The following is a 14008-nucleotide window of genomic DNA, read 5'->3' as shown; positions in this document are numbered from 1 at the left end:
TCTTAAGTATGTGATTAAAGAAATGAAGGACATCCATACTTCTGTCTTATGGTTATCACTGGCCAAGCTGCTACTCTTTCAATGATAATGATTTTCTCAAATGAAGAAAATAAGTGGGGTTTTGGTACTGCTATCTGGGGCATGATTTGCTGGATTTTTATCTGTAAGATATAAATGTAATATTTTATATCACCTTTGTATTCACTGAGAAAGAACTTTTTTTAGCATTCTGTATTTCAGTGAAATCTTTGAGAGATACATGTGAACAGGAGCTTGGCGTGGCAAATATGTGAGTGCTCTAAGATAATGGTGGTTAATGATTTTGAACTGAGAATGACATGTATTCATGTTTTAATGGTTAATCTTCCTTGATCTTTAGTGGTTTGGTGTCATAGGAAATTAAGTTGATAGCTAAGTTTCTCACATGCAAAGGCAGAACTCCTGTCTGGTTGTAGATGCAAAAGAGCTACAATTATATGTAGGAAGCAAAATGTAGAGCATATTAAAAAGAAAAAGAGCTGTGGGTTAGATCCTTAGCTACTAGTGGAGCACAGTGATTAATAACAGGTAGGGACATGGTCCTAGATAAAAACCCCTATTTATAAATCTGATAACTGAGTGGTTTTATATTCTCTTAAATATTATTTGGAAAGCTTTTATTTTTCATATAATTGTTTTCAGAAGATGGTGGGGAGGGGTGTTAATCTTTCTAAATTCCAAATCCAGAGTAGCACATCTATCTGGGATGTTTCCAAAAGGGAAAATAAAAAAGTCTATGCCTGCTAGAGTGTTTTGTATGGAAAAATTGCTATGTAGTGGTTAACACATTATTTTTCTTATTTTTTTCCCTGCAAAACTTCTAAAGGGAAAATGACTAGTAGAAAGAAAGAAAATATTTACTGAACTTTTGAAATGGCTGTTAAAATCCAATACTTCAGTTCAAGCTGAACTGTATGTCATTGAATAACCCGTGAAGCATCTTGAATCATCTTTCGTATGTACCTTGAACATCCTTTTAGTAGGGTGGCAGAATTTGGTGTACAGGGAGGATTCATTCCCTTACCAAGTGTTTGAACACTGTATAAAGATGCAAGGCAACTGCTGCTGAGTCATAGTGGTTCATGCATCTTACTAAATTCAACCAGAGCATAAAGTGAGTTGGACTGGCCAAGTGACAGCCTCATGCCAAGGAAAAATACCTGTATGTCAATGATGATGTTAAACTTTCCTCTGTATAGAAGTAGGTGCTTCTAAGGCATATCACTTACTCTTAGGAAGTAGCAGAAGGATGAGCTGCTCAGTGGATATTTTCCAATGCGAATCTTGGCATCCAGGGTAATTGGGACAGTGCGGGGAGATTAGGAGTGTTCAAAATGGAAATATTCTGTGTTTATACTGCAGAACAGTGGGTAATCAGTTCTCTAGACACAAGGTTTAGTTTATACCCTTAAATATCAGCAGTAGGAAGTTAAAAGCAACACTGTAGGAAGAGACATTGTACATGGATGGGACTGCCATCTGGAGAAGCCTTTTTCACTGCAGTTTTCAGCAAAGATGCTGAGTTTTCAAAGAGAACATTCCAGGAAGAAGGAATTTGTTTCAGAGGCACAACATTTGTAATCTACAGCAGTGTCATATGATGACATGCTTACAATTGTCCACCATATAAACATGTATGTTTAAATGGAGCTTTCAGCTAGTTCCCAGGTCTGGCTTGAACAAGACAATTTGAAGATATGTAAAATAAGACTGAAGTCATTGTTACCATCAGAAAGAGGCAGAATTAACCTTGTTCATGGAATTTTCCATAAAGCAGGTTCTCTTCTGCATGAACAAGGAAACTTATTACCCTAAGTGCTTTGTTCATTTCTCTCAAAAGAGAAGACTTTTTTGAGTTGTTCAGGATGAAAATGCAATAGAATTGCTTGCCCTAGATAAGATTTGAAATTTGAAAGGCTTCCTTTCAACATTCAAAAATTAAAATAGCAATAAAAAAAAATTAAATTCTTACTCCTAATCAGCTATTACCCCATTCTTAAAGTTTTGCATTTTATTTCTTTTTCCCAAATCTAACACTTGTGCATTGAATTCCATCATACTTTTTCTAAGGTAATTTTTTTCATTCTGTTGCTGTGCTTATAACCTTTCCTGTCTTGGTGTCGTACTATTTTTAGAGTGTATCCTTTATTATGTATTTTACAGCATCAATGAAAGTGTTTAGTAGAATTTGATCCTTGAGTGTTTTCTCTTCTTGCTCCCTGTCACAATCCATTTGTTTTGTCATCTTCATTGGTATTTATGCCTCTTTAGTTTCCTTCTTGCCTTAGGGATTTTTTCCGTGTCGATTATTACCCCTTAGACAGTTCCTTTTCTCCTGGGGACTCTCCTCTTTTTCTAAGCCCTCCTAAACATTTACTGACTGGCTAGCTTTACATTAACACCTTACAGTGGATGCTTCTTGCTCCACTTTCTTTAATTACAGTTATTTTTTTATATGGTATATTTAGCATTTTGTGACAAGCTTTCAAGCCAGGAGATGACAAAGCTAAGGTTTTACTGTCAGCCTTTACTCTGTTGTTTTAAAACATATCCAGTATTATGCAATCCTGATGTGCAAAACCATACTCTTGTTTTTATACTGGTTCTTTGAAGTGCAATGCAGGCAAAATATTCAGGAAAAAAAAAAGTTCAGTGCAGATGTTATGGACCAAGTGCTAAAGGACAGATCTGATGGCACGGCAGATACTATACATCAGTTTATTCCATGAGTAGTATCCCACTTTCCTGAGGGAAATATTGAATTGAATGATAGTATTTGCCTGGCTGTGTAAGAGGATGTACAAAATACAGTGTAGTTCAGCTTTGTTTTTAGAGTGTTTGAACCTACACGTTCACTAAGATTTTTTTGGAACTCAGGAATGTCAGACATGCAACATAGGACCAATGTCCCTCTGGTCTAATTTGACAATGGCCATAATCTGTTGCTCCGGGAAAGAATTGCTATGGCATGCTGTGATGACATATTTTCCTAATGCAAAGCTGTTAGTGGTACAGTTTGTGCTCTGAAGCATGGCCTAGCTATGTTCTAGGCTATTTGATTTTACCCTAAAGTAACTCTGGATGATGTTCTTATTCATGTGGACATCTTAGGCCTGTAGACCTTCACTGTTGTCTCTAGCAGAGTCTTAGTATGGCAATTATAGTTTAGGGTTTGGTTTGGGGTTTTTTTCCCATCTTCCCCTTAACAAAAAATATCTGTCCTAATATGCTCCCTTCTTACTATCTCTAGTGTCATGAGTACTTAAAAGAAATAAAAATGCTGGTTTACTTCTTGCAGACACTAAATTTTTCAAGCAACATCATGGGAGTGCAAACAAATATGATTCCAACTTGCACAGGCACATGAAGTTTGCCCAGGCTCCCAGTTACTGTTACAGATTGAGATCTGTATACATGCTCCACAGTATTACCACTCTTCTGTGAACATGAGGCTTGGATGGACAGAGACCAGAAATCAGCACTTGGTCTCCAAGTACCAAGTGTCTTCAGTGCATTGGAAAATCAAATTCAAGAATCTCTAAATCTCAATTTTCTCAGATGATAGTGTATTTGGGGTTGTTTTGTTTTGTTTTGTTTTGTTTTTAAGGCAAGTCACAAAACCGCTCTCTTGCTTTACAGCTTTGGAGTTGCTGTAATTCTGGCTTTCTAGTAAGACTTAAAAAGAATCATAGAATCATTTAGGTTGGAAAAGACCTTCAAGATCATTGAGTCCAACCATCAACCGTGCCCACTAAACCATGTCCTGAAGTAACCTGTCCACTTGCTTTTTGAATACCTCCAGGGATGGTGACTCACCACTTCCCTGGGCAGCCTATTCCAATGTCTGACAACCCTCTCAGTAAAAAAAATTTTTCCTAATACCCAACCTAAATCTCCCTTGCCGCAACTTGAGGCCATTTCCTCTTGTCTTACCTCCAGCCACCTGACAGAAGAGACCAGCACCCACCTTGCTACAACCCCCCTTCAGGTAGTTGTAGAGAGCGATAAGGTCTCCCCTCAGCCTCCTCTTCTCCAGACTAAACAGCCCCAGCTCCCTCAGCTGCTCCTCATAAGACTTGTGCTCCAGGCCCCTCACCAGCTCCGTTGCCCTTCTCTGGACACGCTCCAGCACCTCAATGTCTTTCCTGTAGTGAGGGGCCCAGAGGTTTTGTAGTATTTGAGATCCATCAAATGCTGGTGGTTAAATTGCAAATGTAGCTGACAGAGAAACCCACTGCAGAAAATAAAGTTGGCTGCAATTCCATCATAGTTTTGAGTATAGTAAAAGAAGGAAGACTGCAATAGATTTTGAAGTCCCAACAGCACCAATTATGAGCACAAAAAATAAGTCAGGATTATAATTTGGCAGACTACAAAAAATATTGGAAGTCTAAAAATTGCCAGAATAAGCCTTCTGCTTTGATTTACAAGCTCATTTGAAAGACTTCACTTGAACTTTTTTGTCTTAGAGGTTACATTCTTAGATGTAAATTGAATTTTTCAGAGAAAAGGGGAGAACTGCATGCTTTAATTGATTTATTTTTTTCTTGATTCAAAGTTTAAAGTTCTTGTGGAAGATAAATTCACCTTCTCTCATATAATACAGACTTTTATGGCAACTTATTGTACATCTATGCTTTTTCCTCTTGTGCTTCATTTTATAATAAGAAACCCTCCTGTAGCTCAGGGATGGATTTAGACGCCTGTGGAGGCACAAGATTTTTAGACTCCTTATTGCAGTGTAATAGTATCATGGCAAAGAAGAAGAAAATAAATACTTCCCATCCACTTGCATGCTATCATTCTTTTTTTATTTTAAAATCATTATAACAACATATGCATATTTGAAGCATCTCATGAAAGCATGTTCTTAAGGCATTTCCATCTGTTACATGTAATCTCTATTCTCCCTGACTATTTCTGGAGTTCAGAAATAGTTGACAGAAATGGATCAATTCTCATGGAAAAAACCTGACTCATCTAATCCAAACTGGATCATGTTTCAGCCAGAGGATGCATGTTCCTGTCCCTTTGGATGTACCAGCGATAATATTTTTCTTTTCTGCTCCTTACATTTCTACACAAAACTGGTATGATTAGTTCTTAATCAGAGTTTTCATATCTTTACACCAGAGTTTGGTCCTGGCCCTGACCCAGGTAAGTAGAGATAACAAAAGGTTTGCAGGTAAATACTGATGTTCCAAGAGGCCCAGCATGAATGCAGTGAAGAAGGCATTCAAGCAAAAGGTGAAATTGGTATCTATACCATCAGTTTCTATACTGCTTGTTGATCAAATTAATTTTAGTGATGAAAAGCAATTGAAAGTAGAGAATTATTGGATGGAAGCATGAACAGCTACACAATGGGAAACAGAACAAAAATATGCACATCACATGTGTCCCAGGTTGTTCAGAATAAAGTGAAAATGTTTATCTACCTTGAATTTAAACTATGGGAAAAAACATTAATGTAAATGCAAATGCTTTCTCCAAAAACTTGACTTCCCCTCTCAGTGCCGCCCCTCCCGCCCCGCCCCAGGCAATTAACTACAAGTCTACATTTTTTCCCATTTTCTATTCATTTTTCCTGCAGAGGTAAACTTTAAATTTATATGGAAATACAAACTGTAGTATATTAGTAGATGTTACTACTATTTGAATGAAGTACAGATGCTAATCTATAAATTAAAAAATGAAGAAGCGATTTTGTATAAAACAAATTTCTATGTCGGTTAAAAGAAGCAAGGGGTTAAAGTATTACCCCAGCTAAATCTATTAAACATAAAATGGCTAGAATCGCTTTGACAAGCTCATTAAAATTAATATGAATATTTCAACAGGACAGACCTGCTGTTATAAATTATTCAGGAAAAGAAATCATGCCATTCAACAAAGCATGCATTTTTTATTAAAATACAAAGCAAAATTTTAACTAGCAGCTAATTTCCATTTCACCCTGAATTACTAGTTTTATCTTCTTGGGATTTCATAACAAAATCAGTTACAATAAACACACCCTGTATCTGTGGTGTGCACTGTGGATCACCTAACTTTATTACATTTTGTAACCATGGTTACCAGTCACTGAAAAAAAAAAAGGAGACAAAGGCTTGACAGCAGGTTATTGTTAGCCAGGAAACCATAAATCAGATTAATTTTATACCTTTTTAGACATGAACTGAGGCTATTAGTTGCCTGTCAGGTTTAGGTGTATATGTGTATCTGTGTGTGTACACAGTGTGTAATGTGACAAGGAGTGGCAGGAGCCCACTTGCAAGATAAGGTGGATTGAGCAACTGCTATAAAGGATATGTTGATAATTCTTGCCCAGTCTGTATCTATCTGTATAATCTAGGAACACAAAAAGAGACAGAGAATTCCTCTCTTTGTGACTTCAGTTCTCCACTGTTGAAGACTTGTTATAAAACCTTTCATGAACTTTATAAACTGCATTTTAAAATACTTCGGGTATTTTCTCCTATTAATCCTGCTGGAAGGTTGTGATGGTTAGGAAAGTACTTCTAATTCCCAATCTATATTTATGTTTATATTCGGGAACCAGTACTGTGTTTACCTAACTGAAAATAATTTTTCAAGTTTTCCTTTTTTCTGGCTAGACAAGCCTTTTTTAGTTTCCTTTCAAGATACCTTCTCCTTTTCCATCATCTTTTAACTATTCCTTTTCTTCAGAAGGGCTCAGCAAAGAGATTCAGCACTTTAAGTTCATTCCTTTTGAACATACGTGAGCAGAACTGTGCATCATGCTGCAGAGGAGGTTTCCTCAACCTCTTCTAAACTGGCATTGACAGATTGCTGCCCCTCTTAGAAAGATTTTCGCAGTATATACTGGGATTATATTTACATTTGGCATGGTAATGATGAGAAAAATGTGAAGCTCTTGAGTAAAACTCACAGTACTTATACAGTATGTAATGAATGAATCAAAAAGACTCCCAACGAAAGCCTAAGGGCAGAATAAATTGAGCAGAAATGGTTCAGTAAACCCACAGTAGCTTTGCTGACTTTGCATGCTGAGTCAATGTAGTTTTACCTTGTGTCTCTCCTTGTTTTGTTCTAAACCATTCAGCTCTATGCACAGCTCTTGGTAGCATTTGTTTCTGGAAGATTTCAGAAAATGTCCAAATAGTTAAAAAAAATAGCGGAAGGCTGTCACTGTTTTACTTGCAGACTAACAAAAATCTTAAGACTTTTAGGAGTTTCTGTGTGCGTAAACAGAGAGATGACCTAAAGTATTCTTGAAACCATTTGGATTTGCTTTTATAAGTACCGTAAAATCTGTTATTGTATCAGCTTAATTTAATGCTTCACAGATGTTCTCAGAAAAACTTCCAGATTTGTGTAGCATCTTGTTTTCTCCAAGGAATGACATTGCATCAAAACTTCATAATAAAAAAAACCAGAGGACATAAATTGGCTATCTCCCTTGGTAATTACTGATTTACCCCCAAAAGTTTGCTAGGTTTTTGAAATGTTTGGAAGTATATGAAACAGTAAACTCTTCTGATACTGAGTTTCTTCAGTACAAAATAATTTCCTCCTTGTTTTTAGGAATAAAAGACTCCAAAATATTTTTACACATTTGATTCTATACCACTTAAATCTTTTCTTATTCCTTTCCTTAATGCCTCAGGCATGGACATGGATCTTAACAAAGTATTACTGTTAACACTTAGAAAGAAAGCATTCCTCTTTCTATTTGCATAATACCTGCATCTGAAATGATTTGCATCCCTTCATCTCAAAAGACTCTAAAAGGGGGTAACTCATTGAGAGACAAGTGAATAATGCACAGTCTTTCAGGAATTTTTCTTCCATTATCTTACTGAAGTGACTTTTTACGTGTTGATCTCAGGTTCGAAAATAGTAGTAATAGTGACTTTGTAGAAGCTCTTCTCCGACATCTGCTGGTTACATTGGCAATTGAAGTTTTAAACTGACCTGTAATCGTCATAATCCCGGCTGGAATCCTTCCAGTTCTACTAAACTCTTTCAGTTTCTGATATGTAATTAGTCAGCTTTGGCCATAATCTGACCAAAGGCCAAAATTAAAACGGGTGATAACATTTCTGGAAGTCATACTATCAAAATTGGACTCCTAAATAGAGTGCAATGATGATAAAGATTACGTATAGAGTATTATAACAAGTTGAGAAGCCACTATTTTTTTCATTTGGGAAGCTACAGCACAAAAGGTCTTAATGGGAACACTGATGAGGTAGGTGCTCAATGGACAAAAAAGGTCAGTGAGATCTAGCCATGTAAGACCCCATATATGGCTCGGGAAAATCTTATGTCGAGGATACCTACCCCCTGTGACATAAAGAATTTATATATGTAATCGTGAGTTCAAAAGCATATGATTTTTTTTTTAATAGACTAAGAATAGGGTTACAATAGTAATGACAAAGGGTTGTCTTTCACTTAGATAAAGACAAAGTCTTACTCTTGCATATTGTATTATAGAATATTTTTTCTTATATTTATGTTACTTTCATTGTTCAGGGCAAAAGGATGAAACATGGAGTCTGCTTTTCTATTCTTGAGAGCTTTACTATGATTTATGACAATATTATAGTAGATTACTAATTCATAACAAGCCTTTTGTTAACCTCTAATAGTATATGAGAAAATTGTTTTCATATAAGTCTGTATTAACAATGGGAGCTCTTCAAATTGCCAGATTATAAGTGAATTTTATTAAAATAAGACATTAATAAAGTAATAGAAGTACTAAGGCAATGTTTTTCAGTTTATCAGAATCTTGTAATGATGCAGGCTGTTGCAAAAACTGAGTTGGGTATTTGGGGGGGGGGTGTTTGGGAATTTTTTTTTTCTGTGCATTATGTGTTGTGACGACCGAGAAAGACTGTTGATTGTGAAATACAATATGAGGAATCAACCTTAAAGTTGCACTTTCTGTTTAGAATTTATCTAGCAATCATATTAATGATTCTTTTTTTCTGAAGAAAAAAGTATGTCTATTCACAAGAAAATTTACCATTAAATTCTTTCAGCTCCATAACATTCATTGTGTACAATATGATTCAACTCAATTTCAGATCAGCTGAAATAGGTGTGTTTGTGCTTTTCCAAATGTCTATGCTATCTAGAATTATTAGGAGACCTCCTAAGTATATTTTCAGAGCCTCATGCAAAGACCTTGTTTTTACTGATATATTAATAATGATTGCATAATTAATGGATAGGCAGAGTCATTACAGAAAATATTCTAGAATATTCATGAAAAAGGAGACTTTGAAGGAGTCTCGGAACAGGCTGGTACCTGGTATTCAGTATTCAGACATATGTTCAAGCTCCTCTACTGCTTAGAATCAGATATTGTGTTTCTTTGGTTGACAATATTTCTGAGATGCATCAGAGATGCTCAAGGACTTTTTGTTGTGTCTTAGAGTAAAGATTATATGGAAATAAAGGAGTGGTTTCAACTGGGCTATTTTGTGCCAGGTTCCTGAGTGCCCCTGCCCTTTCAGGGCTTTAGCTCACTGCACTTAAGACCAGCTCACTGAAATGAGTTATTGAGGGGAGATGGAAGGAGCCTTTACTGAGGCTCCCCTGCCAAAGAGCTCTGCATGTGAGCTCCCTCCCACTTCACTTGGGAGCAGGTTTTAAGCTAAGACTCTCATGCTTGAAGATGACTTTGCTACAGGTAGTTATTTCTATGAAAACTGTACTTCTCCCAGGATTATTGAAAGGACAAAGTAAGTCATTTTTGCAAGGGGCTTGGATGGGATATTGATTATATGCCATCTTAACTTTTTAAAATTAAACCCATCTGTTGTATTCAACAGCTTACTGATCCTGCTTATTGAGCCTGTTTCACTAAGTAAAGAGAATTTGTATTTTAAATGTGAATATGCAAAGTCTGCTTTATACCTTTGCACTTCATCACTCAGATACAGTTGGCAATCCATCCTGTAACAATGCTGCAAAAGGAATACACATGTTTCTTGCTTTCTTTTCTGCTTAACTGTTCAGTATTTACCTAATTAGCTTCTGTATTCAGTCAGCCAAATTATAGTTGTCTAGGTGATTTCTTTATGAGCAACTAGCTTCCTATTTTAGTTCCTTTTCTGTTCAGTTGCCTTCACTGTTTAGCAGAAGTGTGCAGCATCACCTTTTATTTACGGGTAGAAAACATACCCATTCTAAGCAAAAAAGGTCAGATTTTGCTCAGTCTTGCGTATTTTTTACAGCCAATAAAACCACATAGCACAGAAGCAGGTTTGTCCCATGTAGACCACATTCTTTCCTACATCCTGATTGCAGTTCAATAAGTCTAAATCTCACTGAGGGAACCCTTTAACTTAGGAGACAATATTTGATTGAATGGAAAGCAAATGACAGGTTTGATGCTAGATAAGAAATTGGATTTTCCACAGCAATAGTTCAGTCATATCGGCCTCTGACTGGCATTTGCTATTTGGAAAGAAGCAGAGTAGTCAGATATTCTTCCTTCCGTAAGGCTTACAGCCACCTCAGTTGACGTCCCACTGCTCCTCCCTTTTTGACAAGGTCTCTTTGGATTCTGCTACAGCTTGATTTTAATTTACTTTAGCCATAAAGAGCTACATTTTGGGGTCTCATTGCTGCTGATGTCATTGTTCTGTTGCACAGAAGGCCACATTTTGGTCTGAAACCTGTTTTGTTTGGAGGTTTTGTTTACAGCCTACAAACTTTAGAGGGGGAGAATCTCTTCTCTGACAAAAAAATTGGAATAAAAATTGTATATAAACCCATTGGTTGAGACCTAACATGAAGTGAAACCCCCCATATTCCCTCCTCCTGCCAGGAGTCCCTGGGTTCAGGGAGATCTAGACAAGGAGGGTTCTTCTGTGGACAGAAGCTCTGGTAAAGCAAAGAAACAAAGTGGGCAGGCATAAGCATGTTTGTTTTGCGTGTGTTGTTTATATATTTTTTTGTTAAAGTGTGCATTTTAAATATGCTTTTCTGTTAAAATAATTTTGTGAGCTGAGAAAGTGTGTGCTCAATGCTACCCATGCTCTTCCAGGAGATGAAATAACAAAAAAGTGGGAACAAAAGCTGTGATGGTTACCTGGAGCAGCTAGCAGGGAAAGCCCCAGCACAAGGCAGAACTGGTGGGAGAGATGAGGAGGAAGAGGAACAGAGGAAAAGCACATCACTGTGGGAGCAGCTCGGAACACCTGGCATTTGTTTTCAAGAGTGACCGTTAGAATTTGTTGTGCTGCATGTTTGCCAAGCCTTGAAGAACTAGTTTTACAAGGTCAGGTTGGAGGGTGGCCTTGTGTAGGCCTGGGAAGATGTGGCTGAAGACAGTCACGAGTATGTCTATGGAATGTTTTTATCTTTAACTGTTCTGAGGACTGGCAAACATCCCAGCTGGGCCAGATATGCGCTCCTGTGTTAGTAGTATTGGCTGTATGCCGTTAGTTCTTTCTAGATCTTTGTTGAAACATATATGAGTTGGATTCTTTTGTGAAATGAAGGGAATCTTGCACAGAGAGCTTGAGCGCTTAATTCAGTCGCTGCATATCACCAGCCAGCTCAGCTTTCCTGGGCCACAGCAAGACTGGTTACAAGTTTCACACTCTAAGTGAGAGTTACTATAAGAAGAGAAAAGTAACTAGCAGGCCTAAATGTTACCTCCTCAAAGGAGAACATGAATTGTTATATTAAAAATTGTTGTTAATTTTTTAATCTACCTTATTAATCTTTTTGCAATCTTTAATAAAAGATATGGTTTATTTAGTCACTTGATTAGTGTTTGCTACTAATAAAAATGAGCTTTTAACATGAGCAATTTTAATATAATTTTACCATTCAATTAACTTAAAAAATAATCTCAAATTCCTATAAAGAGGAGGCTGAATGCAGTTGCTCCCGTTGTATAGTTGCTACTGAAATGCCCTCAATTCTCGCTGCTTTGCACTAATGTTAATGATACTGTACAGTGGAGTATCCAGGTCTTTATGGATGGCTTTTAGTTTTTAGCAGTGTTTTATTCACATATTTTTCAGCATGTGAAGTACATGCGTTATGGTTTTGTTAGACACAGAGGCCATCTTGTGGCAGAATGTTGGTAGTGGTATTAAAATACTTTTATTAATAGATGGAAAAATGAAGTCCAATTTGTTGCAATATTTCCAGTATTATTTGTAGTACCATCAGACATTGAAGCATAATCATAATATACGTATATTCTGACAATATCTGCTGATTTTGCAGCAGATTATTCATTCCTAAAGAGAAGGCACTGATGGCAAAAGATCTGATGCCAAAATGTGTTAGGGCACTGAGAAAAGTGTGATAAAGAAGCCAGTTTACATTTAAAAAACATCTTTGTAGAAGAAGTTAAGAAAGGAAAAGATGGTTATGTCACAGTGAAGGGGTTAAATTCCTCATATATTCTGTTTTACAATTAAAAACTGATAATCCTACAGGGTGAGACATTACTGACTAGATGAATCAAACTAATGAATACTATTGCTATTTATCTTTTCTTTTGCAATGCAATTTTCTCAGTTATGGTAGTGATTTGGAAATGTTGCACGACCTCCAAAATAAAAATCCAGACTAGCAATATGTATCATGATTAAGATTTGTCAGCAAGACATACAGGGATAGTCTAAATACTAATAAAGTTTAGGTTAATAACTTTTAGATTTAGATTAATATTTAAATTGTATATAATATTATTAAGGGGGGGGACTGAAAGATGAAAATAATTTGTGCACTAAATCCAGAAGAATAACAGTAACTAAAAAAATAAGTATGCACAGGTGGACTTGAAGAAGGAGCTGCATCTATTGCATATTGCTGGAGCAGTAGGAAAATTGCACAGATGTGACAGCTTGTGTAATCACAAATTGATATTTGTATATGTAAATACCAAACAGTCAGCTTTCTCCCAGAATTGTGTGATTCACTGGTTCTTGCCAGCTACTTTGAGCCTTTAACAGAAATGTCAAAGTTTAGCATTTAGAGAAATTTTTGGTGTGTTGTATGAGCTGGATTGAAACATAGCAGCAAGTAACAGAGGAGAGTAAATTAGAATATTATTTCAGTTGAAACACAGTTATAAGAGCCCAACCCTGCTATTGCTCTGACTTTCAAAAATTAGGTTAGGCTTACTTAGTATTCTGGAATGAAATGAGGTTTTAGAGATTAAAGTACATGGCTAAGGAATGGCACAAATACACCTGGTTTACTAACTGTACCTTCAATACAAGAACTCAGTATAATGAATACATTTCAAAACAATACATTTTAAAACTTGTATGAAGAAATACCCCTTTTTCCAAATTTGATGGTAACCTGAAAAAAAACATTACCATGATAGATAAAAGTGAGGCAACAAATCCAGTAAATTCCGGAAATAGATTAGATATTCACATGTGGTAACACTGAAATCTGCTATGACATTCACAAGGATAAAAAACATTCACTGAGAATATAAAAGTCAGGGTTAATTACTAACAAACCTGAAAGTGAGAAGAAATTTCCTCTGTCTGTGCTTAATAATGATGTATTATGCTTTTGTCTGAAGAATCTGGTAGCTATTATTACTGGATGTAGAGTAATCCGTATATCATGGAATGATTCATAAGATTTTGATAAATTATAGTGAATAATTCCTAATGCTTAAAGTATGTAGAAATATGATTCTATGTCAAGTGAGTACGGTATGTACAAACAATTTCAGTCCTTAGAAACGTATGCAGACCAGTCTGTAATTCTTCATACCTATATTTTCAATATCTCACTTTTCCACAGAAGAAATGTTCACTTTCAGCAAGCGAGGGCATTGCTATTATACTTTACTACAGAAAAGAGGTTGCAAAGTAACACATAAATGAGCACTCTGATCCCTGACTGGTATCCCTGTCACTTGTTCATCCAAAGATAACACGGAAATATTCACACCTTTCAACAAGAAAGAGAAATTGGG

At 36.3% G+C, this 14008-nt stretch overlaps 1 long non-coding RNA gene across 1 annotated transcript in view; it reads left to right on the top strand.

The window, feature by feature from the left end:
* Positions 1–11262, top strand: part of LOC115342726 — a 96580-nt gene extending 85318 nt beyond the window's left edge. The window contains exon 3 of the long non-coding RNA XR_003923873.1: positions 11090–11262. This is a non-coding gene — a long non-coding RNA (uncharacterized LOC115342726). The remainder of the gene's footprint in view (positions 1–11089) is intronic.
* The last annotated feature ends 2746 nt before the right edge of the window (positions 11263–14008 follow it).

This window comes from Aquila chrysaetos, chromosome 1 (genome assembly GCF_900496995.4).
Source record: "Aquila chrysaetos chrysaetos chromosome 1, bAquChr1.4, whole genome shotgun sequence".
Taxonomy (NCBI): domain Eukaryota; kingdom Metazoa; phylum Chordata; class Aves; order Accipitriformes; family Accipitridae; genus Aquila; species Aquila chrysaetos.
Note: the sequence above shows the minus strand (reverse complement) of the source record. Positions and strands in the feature narration are given on the sequence as shown.